This window comes from Anser anser (assembly GCF_964211835.1).
Source record: "Anser anser genome assembly, chromosome: 14".
NCBI classification, from domain to species: Eukaryota; Metazoa; Chordata; class Aves; order Anseriformes; family Anatidae; genus Anser; species Anser anser.
In genome coordinates, this window is record NC_139735.1 from 5310749 (window position 1) to 5328042 (window position 17294).

Genomic DNA, 17294 nt, shown 5'->3' on the forward strand with positions numbered 1-17294 from the left:
CTAGAAAAAGATTAATGACTGAATGTTCCATAGACCTGCAAGATTACGGTAGAGAACAAAATTTAATACACTTTTTACTCTATTACAGAGCTGATAATGGTTTGAGTATCTATATAATTAAAGTAGTCTTGTAAACATGGCGTGCAAGCATCTCAGGTGATGGCAGAACTCAGCGTTAGCATCCATAACTGACAAGGAGTTAGAAATTCTCCTCTCACTATGGAAATATTCATAGTAGACATAGGTATTTCTAGACAGAAATATCCGAAAAGTTTTCATCGTGTTTAACTTCTTTTTATGTATTTAGAGCATATCTGTATAACTATGTACATTAGCATTACTTTGCTTTGCAGCCAAGTACCTACAAATTGTGCCATCCCAGGATTAAAATTCCTTAATTCAGGACTGTTGTGGATATGCATAAGCTGAGTTTTCAATTATCTTCTTACATACAAGTCTTCTGGAAGCTACAGTCCATGCAGAGGAAAACAGGAATATTAATTGCCTCGATGCTTTTTGTATGGGACTTTAACTGAAGTTTTAATGCTCAATAAACATTAAAGATTTATCTTCATTATCCAGCTGCGACAGAAGACACTCTTACATTCATTTGATAGATGGAGAACAGGCCATAAAACTGAAGGCTGAAATCATCAAATATGTAATGATTTTAAATGTCCAAACTGAGAGCGCTAAGATGTCATATTTCAGACTACCTGTCATTTTAGGAATGGTCCACGCTCAGAGCAGCGATCCCACTGATCACAATAGTGATGGAAGCTATCTGCAATTCAGATCCCTGTCTCTCTACCTGGATATATTGAAAATACAGATCATAGCTAAGTTCTGCTTTCCTATTTGAGATCCCTCACCTCCTCTCCCTTCTTTCTTCCCAATTATCTCCCCTGCTTTGCCATAATTCAACTCTTCTTTGGTTCATTTTTCGCTTCCTTATATTCCAGTTTTATTGTTCCTTCACATTTCTTGGGCACAGCAAGTGGGAGAGGTGAAAGCACTGCAAATTTCCTTGTTCACCTCTTCTGTAACCACAGACATCAGAGGCTTCATAAGCTGCGACGGCTCTGCACTTGTTCTGTCATGACGGGGTGACGTCTCATCAGTTCACTCATCGTGTATGAGCCATGGAGGATGAAGGACATGTCTTCTAGCCCAAAGAATTTAGAAGTCAAACAAGTCTTTTCTGCACAGCTGTATATAGGTACTTCAAAGATAACAGTTTCACTAAATTTGGCCATTAAAGCAAAGAAAAAAGTACTGTAACCCTGCCACAGAGACAACTCTCTACCACAAGTTTCACATCCCTGTCAGGGCATGGAGGCAACAGGTCCTCAAAACAGCTGCGAGTGCCAGCAGCGTGGACAAAGCAAAACTCCCCGAGTCCTCCCAGACACAGTCCCCAGCCCCTACCTTGTACACAAAGAGGGAAGATGACAGGGAGAAGGGGGTGCTAAGAGTTTTTAAGCTACTCACAGCAAATCCTCCTAGCTCCACGTGTAAGGTGAGCAGGGTTGGAAGACGCTCACCGTTGTTTGGGTGTGTGTCACAAGCTGGATTTGGCCCAAAGGCAGCCACCCAAAGCCTTGCTCCACAGTGCAAAAAGGTATTTTTGTGTATGGGTAATGAATGAAAAGCTCAGTAAATTTAATAGGGTTAAAAAGAAGTGATTAATTTCTGCTCTAATTGGATTCTCTAACAACAGCACCATCCTGAGCTCAGGGCAACTGTACTCCATGAGACACGGCAGCTCCGATGTATGGAAACTCTCAGGGGCAGGTAAAAGATTAATGGGAAAGGGTCTCTTTTGATTGATGAATCTGTGACCTTGAGCAACAAGAGCACTTGCATGAAGCCTATCCACCATGTGAGACAGATAAAATGAAAGAGGCTCATGTTACGCTCTTAGATCTCATTAGGCACCCAGACCAGAAATACCGATACCGGCACTGGCCATCTGCTCCAGAGTTTGCATGGTTACAGGTTTGATAACATGCGGAGCAAAAGTTAATCATATGTACAGAGGAGCAGCAGCACTTCTGCACAGGAAACTCAGTGCAGCACAACAGTTTCTAAAAAAAACCACATACATGTTTTTACCTCATTTTGTTGCTTCAAACCACACAAGCAAATACTCAGTTCAAACAAAAGCTGTTAACGTAAAAGGCCGTAACTTTAGACTCTTCAAATATCACTGTGTTGGTTTTTTTTTTTTTAGAAGTTAAAAAAGTAAAGATATCAGAAAGTTAATTAACTTGAAATTTGCCAAATGGCTGTGATCTACTATTAGCTTTTTATAATGGGCAGTAGAGAATTATTTTGTGATTGATTTCATTCTTTTAATGCTCTTTTTTGCTTATGTCAATTATTTGAGAATTGCTAGTATTTTCTGCCGTTTGCTTTCCATTTGCATTAGTGAAGGCCCTTGCCAGTAGACCTTTCCAAATCTACTGTAATATTACCCCAGCATCCACCCCCGAGGAATGAAGTTTCCCTGCAAGCGTTTTCAGGAGACTTGTGATCAGCTGAGTTTTCTTTGCTGGGAAGCAGTTCCTGGAAAATCCTGCAACACACTCAAAGACTTTACTACTGCTTTTGGAGAATTAGCTCCAGGCAAAACGATACTGTCTACTGAGGCCATATCTGACCTAGAAAGTATTAACTGAAGAATGTGTGGGACAGCTGGTTATCGGAAGGAAAACACATACAGTGCAGGAGAATGACATGTAGAGCTACTTCACCTAGTTCTGAATGACTGTCAGCTCTCCCGAGCCACTGGAAGCAGATACAGCACTGCTGCCAGAGCCCGTGCCGCATCCAGTAACTGAGCCAGCTCAGGTATCTCTAACGCAGCACTGCGCCTTGCGGCAGGGAGACAGTTTATCATCTGAGAACCCTTCAGATACGTGATACGATAAGGCCGAACAGAAATCTGAAGTGCAGCACGATTATTTCCCAAACTGAGTGCCACACGGCTAAGCCTTTCTGAGGAGGAGGTTTTAGGAGCAGACTCGGTACGCAGCATGCCGGAGGCCTTTCTGTTCAAAGCGCTGCTCTCGTGGGTTACTGCTGGTGTTCCTCAGCAGAACCAGGTCCAGTTCTGCCTTTAAACTGTTAGAAGGCCTGGCTGCACAATGAGAGTACCATTTACTTCCACATAGGTATCCAGTTATACCAAAACAGGTGAGGCTTCGATTCTTTTTCAGCTTTCTGATTTCAGAAACAGGGTTGGGTATCTGGGATTTTTCTCTTTACGATTCCTTTTGATGAGGTGGCGTACATTTGCTGCCGCATCGCCAGTGCTTGAACATTACAACAGTATGATAATCAAGGGAAATTCACTTCATTTTGCAATTGTTATTTATAGCTTTGGCCAGTACCACACCACTGATGGCACCTTCCCACCACCTCTTCGCACAATTTCTCGCATGTTACAGTAAAATCTTGTCACACAGTGGCAGCAGTAACTATACTTGAAAACAATGTATTTTATTTTTCGAGGTATCTGGATACACATCCATTAATTGAATAAGAAAACGATGTGCAACATGAGTTTCAGCAGGGGTGCCGACGGGAAGTCGGTGGCCATTTCACAGCGAACACTTCATGAAAACTTCACAGCAAAGGATCTGGGGCATGGATTTGGTACATACATGTATAGAAGGGATATATAGAGGATCCCCTGCACTCAGGGGCACTCAACATGCTATCCACATCATGCCTGAGGTCATACGCTGCAAGCCTGCGTTCTTGATTCATACTTATGCAGGAGAATTTAAAGTTAAATCAAGTGATCACTTTAATTAGGCTTCCTGGACTCACACTGGGAACTGTTTCGCTGCTGTACATCATTTACACCAGCTCAGCGTTTAAAAATACGCCTGATGTGCTACTTTTATCTACTTTTCCGTCTCCTCCTTCGCTCCTCGCCCACATGCCTCCCCCCCCCTCGACTTCCTACGGAATCCCCCCAAAACAAACCCTCCCAAAACAACCCCCCCAAAAACAACCCCTCAAAACAAGCCCCCACAAAACAACCCCCCCAAAAAAAGAAGTACCCCAAAACAAGCCCTCCCAAAAGAACCCCCCCAAAACCAACCCCACGACAAAACCGCCCCCCGTTTCGTGACACACTGCCCCCCCCCCAGCCCTCTGCGGACCCCCTGCACAACTCCCCCCACGTCCCGCGGCCCCCTCAGCGGCACCCCGCGGCCTGAGGCTGCGCAGCCGCCGAGTGTGGGCGGCCTCGGCAGGCGGGGCGGCAGCAGGAGGAGGAGGAGGAGGAGGAGAGGGAGGAGGAGGAGAGGGAGGAGGAGGAGGAGGAGGGCCGGCCCGCCCGCCCGCAGCCGCCGCCGCCGCCACCGCCGCCATGATGCTTGTTTGCTTTCAATGAGTGTGAGGAGGAGGCGGGGGGGAGCCGCTCTCCCGTCCGGCCCGCGGCAGGAAACAAAGAGCCAGGCAGGCGGCGGAGCGAGGGCGGCGGGGGGACGGGGATGCTGCAGCCACAGGTAGGGAGCGGGGCGGCGGGGCGACGTGCGGCCGCGGCGCCTCGCCTCGAGGGGGGGCTCGTGCTCAAGGGGGACGGGGGGGGGGGGGGGTTGAGCGGGGCCGCGGGGGTTAATTAATTGTTGGGGGGGGTGATGGGGGAGGGGAGCGGCGTTGTTATGGCGAGAAGGGAAGGGGGGGGTCCCTTAGAGTTTGGGGAGGAAGAGGAGGGGGTGTTTTGGGGGTGGCACGGAGCGGGGAGGGGGCGAGGGGTTGCCCCGGCGGCGGGGGGGGGGGGTGGGGGGCAGCCCGCGGGGCAGCGCTCGGCGGCCGTGGCGGAGATGATGATGGAGGGAAGGAGGAAGGGAAAGGAGGAAGAGAAGGGGGACGACGACGGCGACAACGACGCCGCCCCCCGAGGGGGGCTCCGCGGCCGCGGAGGGCGCAGGCAGGAGCCGCGGGGCAGGGGCTGGGCGCTGCGCACCCCGCCGAGGGGGAGCCGGGCGGCTTCTCGCCGAAGAGCCCGGCTTCATTTGCATCGGGGAGGCAATTAGGAGAAATTAGTATAATGGCATCTGGAAGCCTTAAGTTCTTTCTTTCTTTATTTTTATTTTTTTTTAATTTTCTTCTCCAACCGGGCGATCGAGTTTAAAATAATTAAACAAAGGCAGAGGGAAATGACATCAATCCGATGATCGTCCAGAGACCCCATTTTCCTAGCCGGCCTTCCCGGGGCGGCTCCGCGCGGCGGCCCCGGGCCGCGGGGGCTGGCGGCCGCGGGGCGAGGCCTGGCGGGCACCGGGAGGCCGGAGCGGCCCTGCTCGCCTTGGGGAGAAGGGAAATAAACCGGGGGGGAGGCTTCGGGGCCTGATTGCCAGCCCCGGCGGCCAATGCAGGCGAGCGGGAGGCTGGGCTTGCGCTGACATGTGGGGCGGGGGGGGGGGGCGCACACATGCGGGGATAAACAGAGGGGATTTGGGACAGGGCATCCCGCGGGGCCTCCGCGCTCGGCGAGGTGGGGGCTGCGGGCTTCCAGAACTTCCCAGCAGGCGATTATTCGTTCACCGAGCCAGCCGCGGGGTGGGTGGGTGGGTTTCAGGGCGGCTCTGGGACGGGTCTGCAGGGGCTGAAATCCCGAGGTGGGCGCACGCTGGAGCGCAGAAGTGGGTCAGTAGGGCTGGATCCCGCGCCGCACCGCTTCTGGGTTACAATTCGTAGAGAACTTTAAGCTCGGGATCAGATAAAGCTCTAGAAAAGTACGTATCTGTGCATCTGCCTCTCCATCTTGATACACACGTATATCGTGAACGCGTTCTTATCAGTAATTTTTCCATGAATGGTAAAAATTCACATGAAGCTTTATTTGCATTTAGTCATACAAAAATACAGTCAGAACAAATACAGTAAAACAGGGTTGGGTTTTGGTGTTGTTGCCTTTTATTTTTTTTCATTCCAGATATCTGTCTCTGTAAACACACAGAAAACTGTACTAGTGAAAATATAACTCCACAGGGAGGTGTTTGCTTTATAAGAAGAGTTGCAGATCTCCATTTTTTTTTTTCTGGGTCTTATTTTCTTAATCTAGATTTCAGCACAATGGGTAACTAATTCAAAATTCAAGGGATTAAGAAATACCTGTGGTATTTGTCTGGCTTAAATGCAAAGATGTGCAAGTGTTGACTGGTAATTGTGTTGTATCTTGCATTTTTCTTTCATTCTAGAGCAGGTCTCGTAATTGGGAATTTATCAACATTTCCACTGGGGTAATTTTACAGGATTATCCACCCTCTGTTCTTCCTGCTGGTTCATCTGGACTCTGTGGAGTTTGCTGCTAGCAATGAAGCCTTCTGTGGGGGTTTTATTCATGCTATTACTGAAATGGAGCCCTTCGCATTTGGATTAACTCTTTATTCACTTTTCACCTGAATCGCTTGGATCAGTCCATTTATAAAAAGGATACTACCATGCACCCCTTTTCTGTTTGCATTTTGAAGTTGAACTCTGAATACAGTCTTGATGTGTTCAGGCTGGTTACTTTGCTTGAATTTTAGAGGAAGATCTGAAATATAAAGATAGATGAAACTGTAATACTGCATGGGCAGGTAAATACTTCTGATGTTTTATATATGAAGACTTGAAAGCATGTCACAAAGGGCCACAAATTGAATGAGCATGGTACCCATCAAGGTAAAAATCATTAAGATCAGTCAGTACTAGATATTAGGAAGACTTATTTTCTATGCAAGTGCAATATGCATAATGGAAAACATTCTTTAAAATGGGGTAGAATTCTCCCAGGATTGAGCAAACTGAAAACACTTTCCCAACTGACCAACAAAAAATAACTATTTTTAAAAACATGGCAGTGTAAATAAAAACGGTCTTGCTAAACTATCACCAAAAAGTGAAGTATTTTTGCTTGTAGTGCAGTGTGTGTTATTGTTTATATTGCCACCATGCCTAGGAGGCTGGGTGGTGAATCCCTCCTTCCAGTTGTGCAGCACCTGCTACAACAGGCAGCCCCTGCTGCAGAGGCTGTAGGCCTCCTGGTTCTGTTTGCTATCAGACTATCGAGGTCTAAAATTATCCCGTTGTTTTCTCGTGTAATTTTGGCTGTACGAGTGCATGAGTGCAGCCTGTAACATTACATCCACGGCCCAACTGGGGCCACGTCCAGTGAAGATTATATGCAGGCTGTACCTTTATGAATGAAAATGCCTTTCAGTCTTCATAACTGAAAGAACATACAACAAACGTCACATACAGGTGTTTTTTTTTCTTAGATGAAATATGTAGTATTCAAAGGTAATAACAACATATGATGAACTTAAAAGGTACTATTTGCCTTAAAACCCCATGAAAATAATCTCAACAGACCCTACCTCTAGATTTTAGTCTTAGTTGCATGATACAGAGGTTGGCCTTTGCCCTATTGCATACAATGTATCAAGGTTATTTTTTTTTCAATGTACTAAGAGCTTACGCTATTTTCCATCCAGTTTAAATTTAGACTTCTTCATGGTGTAATTTTGAAGGCTTTATACATAAAGTGCTCAGACTGAGTCACCGCAGGGTTTCATCTGCTTTGTATTCCCCTTCAGCGTTGGTGCTTCACACTTGGAGGTGTGTTTATTGTACAATATCATGCCAGATTATTAGCACTGTATTAAGTCACATAAATCGTTCCTGCATTGAGATGAGGTTGTAGAAGTCCACTCAACAAGGAAGCTTGCATAAGCCTGGGGACTTGCACTCACACTTTCTAATTGAGTGATTTCTGCAGGTGAAGTCTTGAAGCGTACAAATGCTTAGGCAGGCCCCATAGAAAAAGCAGTTTAAATGCTTAACATATCCTTTCGAGCTACTAATTACACTTCCAAGATGGTGCTTATTTATTTAAAAAAAAAAAAGTTGGCAACAACTCCATTTTCCCTTTTGTAGGACTGCAACATGAATCCTTTTTTTAATGCCTCAGAGGGCTTTTTTTAGCAAAGGGATCAAGGAGGGGCTAGGAGCAGAAAATGTATACATAGTTGTTTACTTGAGAAATAAAATAGTTGCTGTTAGTGTTCCGGTTTGTACTGTAATGGAGCTCTGAAGGAAGAGGTTTTTTTTGTGGTTCTTTTTTTTATTTTAAACTGGTAAACATGTTAGGTATTTTATGGAGGCTGCCATGTAGATACTGTGATCAGAGCCCTGATACTTTGATGATTTTCTTGTGTCTTATATGTTCCTGGTAGGCAAATTGAGCAGCTTCTTGCCTAAGGCTGTCCTAAAGACTTTGTACCATTTTCTCATAGCAATACCTCCAAAGCCTCCTTGAGCTCTTTGCTGCCTTGTTGAGGAAAGGGGGAAGCTCAGTGCCAGTTTGAAGGCTGGGGCCTTGTAGAACACACTAAAACAATACAAGTGATAGATCATGGTGTTAGGGTACAGCCCCTTGCCATGGTTAGGAGACCATGAAGGGTACCATAACTCAGTGTCCTTCATATTTCAGATGATCTGTGTAGCTTTACTACTCGGGGTGTTTTGGAGTGTATTAATGAGTGAAGTGTGGATCCTGCAAGTTGATCTGGCTTAAATGGAGCCCCACAAAAGTTTCTGTTTATATCAGTTTGCAGGTCAGAGATCAGAAAAAAAAAAACTGGCTGTGCTTCACAGACAGATCCTTTCACATGCTTTTTGGAACTCACTGAAACAACACCTGCAAAGACAGGAAGACTCAAAACTAAAATAAAGCAAAGCAAGATTTGCATGTATGCAGTCTGATCTGTATCTCCTGTCAGAACAATGAGCCTGCATCATAAACGGCTGAATAATAAAAAGCATTGAGATGTTTTACGTCAAGCTTTCACCATGAATTCTTGTTCATTCTTGTTTTAAAGTTTTAACAGTTGTCCACCCGACAGAAGAGGGTTGTCTGACAAAGCAAAGGTCCTGTGGACTCAAACAGAGGAATTTCAGTGCTGCCTTAATCACAGTCTGTCTGTAAATAGACGGGTACTTCCAGGGACAAGAGTTTTTAGGAACAAGTGATCTTTGGAAAATAATTAAAACTAGAAAGTAATCTTTGCTGAGGAACATCATGAAAGATCTAATCCTGGAGATTTAAGAACTGATTTTACAATAGCTGCCTGTGCTGGCACAGGTGTTTCCTGTGCAGGGAGCAAGAGATTTGGTAGCCCCGTGGTGTCTTCTGGTATAACCACAGTTCACATAGGAATTAAGAATAGCAGCATGTGAAGACTTTTTTTTCCAGGGGCAGAGCTGGGAAAACTACTACACAGGTTGTTCATTACCTCACATAAGCTGTGTCGGTACAACCAAAGATAGCGCAACTATCTTTGGAAGAGCGCTGAAAACAGACCAGTGACGTGACTAAAGCGTTAATTTTTTAAACCGCCACCACCAAAACCCACCTTCCTAGCTGGGTATCACTGCTGGCTCACAGAATTGGCTCACCAACAGTTGCTCCAACACAACTGAGCAGGGTGATGAAGCAGAATATGGGGTCGGCAGAGGAATCTTGAGTGGTCTTTGCTGTGCAGGAGAGCGGTTGTGAAACAACATTCTCGGGCTTGTTGGTCTCATTCGAAGTAAAGGATCTCTGAGTAGTCTGGTTGCTTCTGTCAGATGGGTAGAGCGTGCATAAATGAATTCTGCAACGTGCTGAACTTTAGTTAATTTAGCAACTAATATTTGCAAGTGTGTTTAAATATCTATTAAGTATTTTTAGGAAGGCAAAGTGCTTTGGAACTAGATATTGAAATATTTTGTCATAGTCATTCAGATCTATAGCAGGAACACTGAAAACGAGCTAATGTCCAAATAAAATAATTAGGTTGTCTCTTACCGTTAAATTCTATTGCAAGGCAAAGATACAGAGTAATGTTATGCATGGCGACTTCATGTTTTCACCCGCTAAGTAACAGAAACGTGGAAATTATTCTGCAGATGGAAAAAAGGGAAGTGTGGTAAGGATCCTTATGGTATATCGGCCAGCATATAGAATGGTTTCAGTTGCACAAAGCTAAGAAATTATGCACTACTTCAAACAAAATAGTTTTCCATGATGAGAAATCATAACTGTCAAATATGATTGTCTGGACACAAGATACAGAATAAGAATTGGTGTTTATTGTTTTTGTCTACAAGACCATTCACACCATCTTTCTGAAGGTGTTTGTAGGCAAAGCTTTTGAGCTTTGATCTTAGAATCTGTTTACATTTTTAAAACTTGAAGCTGAATGTTTTAAGATGGAATTTTTCCATTTAGAGTTGATCTTCTAGGTTCCATCTTATTTGTACAGTATAGAATAATGTAATGAAAGTAAATGCTTAAACCAATTAGTGAACCTGACTGGTCTTTTAGTGTATTGGCATTTCAGAATACTCTGAAATAGAACATACAAAATCCAAACGTGGTGTAGTGCTCATTAGCTAGCCAAAGTGTTTCTAGGGATACCAGTTAAAGGTCAGTCTTTGCTTTGCAATTTGGTTTTGCACTAATGCTTGTTTTGTATACAGCAGCCTTTTACTATAGGCATAATTATGTATAATTGCTGATAATTAAGAACTATTCTAATCATCTGGACTCTGTGTTACACGGAGAACATTTGGAAATGGTATTTCTAATCCTTAGATGTTGAGCAGGCTAAGGGGTGGGAATTTGAATTATCATGATTCAGATAAAGTGTTATCGTGTAGATCTGTCTAAAAGATGGAGCAGTCAAGGACCTTTGTGCTGAAACATGCCTTTTGTACTCTGAACATTTTAGAGTTCTCTTTTGAACCCAAACTGATCTTTATAGCAACCGAACATGGAAGTGAAAAAATCACTGCTTTGCATTAGTGAAGCTATGGTAAATACATTTTTCACTCCTTGCAAGGTTCAGAGGGTTGCACATACTCCGTTAAAATACTGGGCTGCAGGTTGCTCAGCTGATGGGAAATCACGATGGAGGTAGAGGGGAGGGGTGGCAGGGCTGGGGAGGAGAGGACTGGAAAATGGCAACCTCCCTACCCCTGGCAAGCACCTTGTAACTGGGCAGCTTGCGTTTCCATAAACACGTAGTTAAGGACAAAGAAACCTTTATTACATTCTAAATACCCGAAGGTTAAATTTTAATAACGTGCTCATTTTAAAAATGTGAATTAGCTGATTTTTAGACTTGATGAAACTTAAAACCTGACCCATTTAGGTGCTATAGTCTGATCAGGCCTTCCTAATTTGAAAACAGCAAACATATCCTTTGACTTTATGGCTTAGTTGGTACGAACTGGGATGCTTTGCTTTTTTTCCCCCCCTCCCCTCCTCCTCTTTTTTAAAGGTTTCAGGAGGGTTGTATCTCATTTTAGTCGGCTTCAGTTAGATTAAGGGCTTTGCAGAACTTTTAACTCTGCACAGATTTTGTGAAAGAATATTAAAACATTTGTCAGCTTACAAGTTTTCTGTAGTACCACCTATTTATGCAAAACTAAACTTGATCTGATTAGCCATATTTCAGATATACTCACGTGAGCTAACATATATTGACTTAATCAGTATCTTACATTACTATGTGGTTGTACTGCACGCTCACACACCACTGCATTATTTAAGTCTGCAAAAGAGGAAGGGTAGCTTGTGGTTCTGTATTGGCAGTCAGGTGAAACTCTGCTTTTAGAAGTCCTTAAAATATGATGAAGCAGCATTATTTCCCTGATGAAGCCATTAAATCTTACTGTGCTAACAGCCCCTGACATGTATGCGATCATACCAAGTGAAAGACCTCTTGGAATAAAGCAATTGACTTTGTGTTTTTCTTTTAAGTTTAGATTATTCCAACATTAAGCAATACCTTGGATTAAAGGAATCTTGACATTTTCCCCAAATCTCTTGGGGGGTAGTGACTGTTTTAAAGAATCATACTTGTGCTGCTCCCCTATGGTACTCCACTTCTGCCTGTGCAAGCAGCTGTAATGTGCACTGCAGGGAGAGGTAAATTCTGAACTCACAGTATATATTCTGAAGAATTTACCCTTGAGCTAATTTTCCAGTCTGATTTTTTTCCTAGTTTTATATTTTCACTGCTATTATGAAAAAAATTGATTGGCTTTTTTCTATTAATGCCAAGAGTGTTTACACTATTCAACAAATAAATAGGTGTTTACACAACAGATGATATTTACCTAAGAGTAGCATACTGGTGGTGGTAGGGATCTGTGTTTTCTTGTAACACTTTTCTTCGTATGTTTCAATAGAGCAATCCTGTTCTCTAGCACTGTGTTAAATGTAAGGTTGCATTTCAATAGATAGACCAGTCCTTAAAATCCTGTTTATTCAGCATCAAAATATTTGTAGCGTTAGTTCTGATCTGCTTTAGTATGGATTACCTCTCCTTTGAAGAAGCTTTAATTCTCAGGAAGTTTATTTTAGGTGTTGGCTTACCCCTGCATTTCTGAACTTTAGTTTATTTGCACAGTTAGGTATTGTAGCAAAATATTAGCAGAAGCAATATTTCACAGTAGGATGCAAGTCTTCAGTATTATTGCTTATACCTGCTGCTGGTTGGGAAGACCAGAGTCATAGCATATGTTAAGATTTTTAACTAAATCAAACTTTTTAAAACAGGTTTCATTAATACATGTTGAATAAAACAGAAAATAAGACTGGCACAAAATTTCAAAGACTTCGTTGGAACAGTATCAAGTACACAGAAGACAACATACATTTCTCTAAGTTTTATAGGGCTGTGCAGGCAGACAGGTGGCCATGTCTGTGTCCCAAATAACTTCAGCTGAATGACACTGGGTTTACTTCATGTGACACTTGAGGTTCAGCCAGGATATATTGGGTACTTGTTTGCTTCCTTTCTCCACTACAGTGTCTTGCTATGAGTCCTTTTTTCCCATATTTTTCAGGATTAAGATCATTAACTAGTTTGTGTAAATCCAGTCTTTGACTCAACTCATCCCTTCGAATGCTTGAAATTCTGAAGGGCCTGACCTTTACCATAAACCTGTTTTTGTTGTTTTTCAGTAAGAAGACAGATGTTGCACCTTGTCATCCCAGCCAGGGGCAGTGTCCATTTACATAGGGTTGTTGCCTCTACTTCAAGCCGAAATGTAATTAAATTCCCATAGAAATTCATAACTTGCTAAATAAAATGTCAACAGTGAAGGGAACATGAAAGTAATAAGCTTAATTCATCTTGAGAAAACACTTGTTTAAAGAACAGGTAGTGTTACTTTGAGTGGGAACGAGCAAAATAAGCATCCTTGAAAGAACAGGTTATTTGACAAATCTTAAATTTTATCATAAACACAAGTACAACACTATGAAATTAGCTTAAGGACTTTTTTCCAATGTGTAGTAGGTATTTTTAGATGCAATTCTGTTCTGCATTCTGTTTAAAAAGGATCATTATTCAGAGTTCAAAGCAATGATTTTTGTTCTTCCTAATAAAGCTCAACCATAGATTAACCCTTCAAATGCAGGTTAACATTTTTGTTAGCCTATACATTTCTAGAACTACTACAGTTTTGTTATCTAAGAACCATTGTACTTTGACTTCACTTAGGAAGTTAGACTTTGTTCAGTGTTACTATTTAACTGATGAATGGATGAGGGTAGTTGGAAGCAAGATTTTGCTTCCTGCTTTGCGAGAACAGCTTTCAGGTAGGCGTGGCCAAAACCAATTACATTGTTGTTTTGTTTCAGTCAAATAAACAGCTCTGTTGTGAATCCACAGGTCGGTTACTACTGTAATTCAGGAAGCTGGGCACCCTTAAAAACATTCCTGCTTTTTCCCCCCACCTTTGCTTTTGGCAAGTTTAAGTCTCTTGACCTTCTTCTGCTGATGCAAGCGTGAAGTGGAAATGCAAAGTCCTGGGAGGAAGGAACTACAGCAGGACCAGCTTAGTTCTGCTTAGCGTGGTGTGAAACCACAAGGCAAGTGGCCAGGGAGGCAAAGAAGATCCCAAATTAACTTTGAAATCAAGATGTACTATTCAGTTTTGGCATCAGATATTTGTGGGGAAAGCCCTTGAAGTCCATTCTCAAGCTTTGGATTACATGAAAGAGCTTAAAGGTCAGAGGCACAAGGCTTCGAAAGAGTGGTCAGATATGATCATCCAGTATTAGAGTTGAGGGGTGTGGGGCAAAAAAAGATAAATATCAACTTCATATTCGCTTCATAAATATCAAAACAGTTCTTTCAGAATAATTGATTGGATCAGATGACATTAAACTCTTATCTGAGCATTAGCTTACGCTGTTTTTAGTGTCTCATGATTTTCAGAAGAGTTCTAGAATTAGAGTTTTCTTTGCCTAGTTTAAAGTTTAGTATGGAAGAAGCTAGTATTTATAGGAAGTTTTCTGTAGATAACATAATGCCTCTATTTATAGTGACATCAATGTTATGGAGGCTCGATAGTAATCTTGGCCTACAGGAGTGGTCTAATGCATTTAGTTTTGAAATAGAGTTTATTCATCTGTGGTCTTAAGAGAAATCATTTCAGGATATGAAGAAATGCTGTAGGTTTTTGTTGTTGCTTTAAGTGAAAAAAAGTTTTAATCAAAATAGCTAGGTGAGCAGTATTCCAAGAGTAAGCAGAAAGCTATCTCCCCACAATCTTCCAACTTTGTAAAACTGGCAGAAGAGAAGAACAGGAATAAAATAAACTCTTTTCTGCCCTACCACTCAAGGTAGTTCTCCCAGACTATCATCTCTATTTTAGAGACATTATTTATTGGTACTTTACAGAGTTGTTTGGATCATTAACTACCTTGTATTCTAGCTTTTACATTTCATATTGCTATAACCAAGCAGACTTACCATTCCACAGACCTTCTCAAGCAGCACTCTGAATTTTTTTGCGCTCTTCTTCAGATAGCAGAGGAGCTAAAATGACTTGGCCTTTAGGCACCTCCTCCAAATCCTCCTTTTCTAGGCCATTGACTTTTCCCAAGACTGCACTCTTAATGGCACCAGTGCTTTCATTATAAATGCTCTTCAGCAGCAGAGCAGCACCTGCGTAATAGAGCAGCACACCCACTCACACAGTTGCCGGTAATCACACCTTCTCTTTTCCAGGACAGTTTTCTAAACCAGCACCTAGCTTGGCTGTTAATCACCTGACTGCACTCATTACTTTAATCTGGAGAGACAGGCAGCAATTGGTGCAGGTGCAACTCAATCCTGGGGAAATTTAGCTTTGTCTCTAGTGATCTGTTCCTGAGCGAAGCCAAAGCCAGTGCTCCATCCTCCTTTTGTCATATTAGCCACTTTGTCAGCTCTTCTTCTGACAGCTTGCCCTCCCTTGACATCACAGTCTTTAGTATTTTTCTTCTCTCTTTCTGATCCTCGCCACCCGTGCACCTCTCCACGAACAGCCTGGTCTGCCTTGGTTCACCATTTCCCCATTCTGCTGTCTTTGGGTACCATCCCTGGAGTCGAAGACTCCAGATCTAATTTCCTATGCCAGATCTTTTATGCTGTTGACACCACCAAGCTGTTTCAGTTCAGCTTCTTTGGGTAAGGAGTGTTAATTCCACGTTAGGATTGAGTGACCTAGGGTAGGAATGGGCAGCTGTCCTCCTCTTAAAGCCCTGCTGTGTTTAAAACTCTTAAATGCAATTGCAATAACGTACTACAAGATAGTAAACAGTTTTATTTGCACTTAAACATACTTCAGTGTCCTCTTCATTCGATTTTTGTAGTCTGGAATGTGTTCTGGGCATCTGTGTCATAACTTTGTTTATAAACCTTTTCTCCCTCACTGACTTACTGCATATAACAACAGGGGAATATTCAGTGGTGCTTCCCCCAGTCTGTTGGTGCAAGTGAAAATTGCAGATGGTGAAAGCTCTTTTGAAAATGAGATGTGAATTATCATGTTAGTTACGTTATTAAAGCTGCAGTTACCAAAAGCTTTAAGGTTGTTCAGTACCGTTTTGTGCTTCGTAAAATTGCTTTAGTCTGACAAAACTGTATCACTTAATCTAACATTTACCTCACCAGTGAACCAGAGTACCTCAGCAGGCTCTAAATTTTGAATCGGGGAGCTGGGGAAAGATGAAAGTGATTTGTAAAAGAGAGTAATTTCCTTCAACTGCAAGTTTTGATATTTAGTTGAAGGTATCACGTTCATATTTTATGATGACCTGTGAAATGTGACCCACATTTAGCCTTGGTGTCAGCGCCTGAGAGATCTTGAACTCTGCAATGAATAAAGATGCACTAATAGCTGGTAGGGTGATTCCCCTGGCGTTCTGGTGTGGCTGGGATCAGCGATGCCGATCAGCAGCTGGACGCCTGCCGGCGTAGCTGCCCTGCCTCACAGCCAGGAGCGCTCCTTTAGCAAGGAGGCCTCGTGTGCATTTGTTGCTTTTTCTGCTCTTGGCAATCCTCAGCAACACAGAATTGCCCGCTTTGAGTTGCAGCAGTGAGAAAGGGAAAACTGTCAAGAGGAGGAGTGCTAACGAGGGGTAGAGCAGTGACAGGGGTGGACTGGGAGCATGGGGGCACCAGGATCCTGCATTAAAACCTTCAATCCTTACAACTCTTCAGCTGTTCTAGTGCACGTTAACAAAACCCCTTGGAAAAGTATGTCATCCTCTTTTAGTAGGAAGGAGCCATGTACTGCTGGTACCAGCAAGTCTGTTAATTAGTGCATGTGATTGACCGTGCTCTGGGGAGTATCCGTATTGCTGTGCTGAATGAGATTTCTCTCTAGTACTACCTGCTTTAGTTTTGAAAAATTGGAACACGTTTATTAAGTTGGGGAACCACAGGAAGAGAAAATATCAAATGACCAAGGAAGGTAAATGTTTCCTGAAAAAACAGTGCTCTTACGGGGTAATAGTGTTTGTGAAAAACTTACTAATTTATAGGAATTTCAGAAGAGAAGCTGTATGTATTACTTTGCCACGTATTATTGCACTGATTAGATAGTTACTGTAGGGAGAAGTTATGATTTTACCTTCCTTGTGGCTTTCAATCAACTTTTAACTCCTTTAATTGGCTTAGTTGGAAGAAGAAATTATTACACTTCATGATTTTAGCATTCTGGGTACTTGGGTATTGCCATCCTTTAATGAACTCACCCCAGCTGCTATTTATAATCTCATCATTTTTCCCACCATTCACTTCTTAAAGAGGAATTTTCTTGGGCTTGGTAAATCTGATTTTTGATGAGCAGTGGGAGTGGGAAGGGGGGAAGAAGGAGTGTGAATTAGTAGAAGAGCTGTTGTATTAAAGTAAGCATTTGGGGGTCTAAAAACTTTTAATTAAGACACATAATTAGTTATG

General features: G+C 42.7%; 1 protein-coding gene and 1 long non-coding RNA gene across 5 annotated transcripts in view; one reads left to right on the plus strand and one right to left on the minus strand.

The window, feature by feature from the left end:
• Positions 1-4290: 4290 nt before the first annotated feature.
• CNOT6 (CCR4-NOT transcription complex subunit 6) overlaps positions 4291-17294 on the plus strand; it is a 32761-nt gene continuing 19757 nt past the window's right edge. For 2 of the 3 annotated variants that reach the window (XM_083798399.1, XM_083798402.1), the window contains exon 1: positions 4291-4523. The gene's annotated coding sequence lies outside the window, so the exon portion shown is untranslated. Of the gene's footprint in view, positions 4524-17143; positions 17243-17294 lie in introns of those variants that run through there. The other variant, XM_083798400.1, reaches the window with a different exon arrangement.
• LOC310881284 lies at positions 6222-17153 on the minus strand. Of its 2 annotated transcripts, none has more exons than XR_014572296.1 (4): positions 14820-17153; positions 9854-9948; positions 9420-9626; positions 6222-6559 (listed from the first exon to the last, which is right to left on the minus strand). It is a non-coding gene; the product is annotated as an uncharacterized lncRNA (long non-coding RNA). The 2 variants fall into 2 exon arrangements; XR_014572297.1 differs by lacking the exon at positions 6222-6559 and adding an exon at positions 6609-8704.